Source organism: Globicephala melas, unplaced genomic scaffold (genome assembly GCF_963455315.2).
Source record: "Globicephala melas unplaced genomic scaffold, mGloMel1.2 SCAFFOLD_526, whole genome shotgun sequence".
NCBI classification, from domain to species: domain Eukaryota; kingdom Metazoa; phylum Chordata; class Mammalia; order Artiodactyla; family Delphinidae; genus Globicephala; species Globicephala melas.
Window position 1 is genome coordinate 130,001 of NW_027207691.1, and position 823 is coordinate 130,823.

An 823-nucleotide genomic window follows, 5' to 3' on the forward strand; every position below is an offset into this window, starting at 1 on the left:
GCGGCACACGCGGCGTCGGCCCGGCCACGAAGTCAGTCCCCCCCACGGCACACCGTGGGAGGACGATGGCGACGAGGTGGCAGGCCCCCGTCCCCCACCGAGGGAGAGAAACAGAGGCAAGACCCCGCGCCCTTTACCGTCTCGACCCCCCCGAGAGAGCCACTCACGGGACACACCACCGCGGCGGAGACCCCGAGGAGCACGCTGGGAAAAGGGAACGACACCACCGCTCGGCCTCGCGCACCTGAGGGACGACCTGGAGCGCTCCAGGGGCACCACAGAGGACCGAGCAAGTCACGCTCACGCGCCGGCAGCGGGCGCGCGGCGCAGCGGCGGGACGGCCCCCACCGACGCGGGGAGGACCGCCCGCGAGGCACACGCCAAGGAGGCGAAGCGAGAGCGTCTGCTGCGTCCGAGGACCACGGCCCCGCCCACGCCGTGAGGCGGGAGGCGGGAGACCGCAGGTCAGGGCCGGAGACCACCACCCCTGCCTCCCACACACCCCTCGGCAGGCCGGCACAAGAGAGGCGAGGGGCCCGCGGACAGAACGAGAAGAGCGGTCCCGTTCGCCAAGAACGTCCGTCCCTCGTCTGGCGCGACTTAAGGCCCGGCCCAGGAGAGCGCGACATCACCACATCGATCAGTCAATCCAGAGAGCCGGGGGCCACGAGGGCCCCGAGGGAGGAGGGGCACGGCGGCACGGCGAGGACCCTCACCGGAGGAGCCTGCTTCAGCCTCAGCCGGCACCCAGCCCCCCCCTTCTCTCTCTCTTGCCTTCTCGGGCAACAGTGGCCGACGACCCCGCGAGGAGAACGCCTGACAC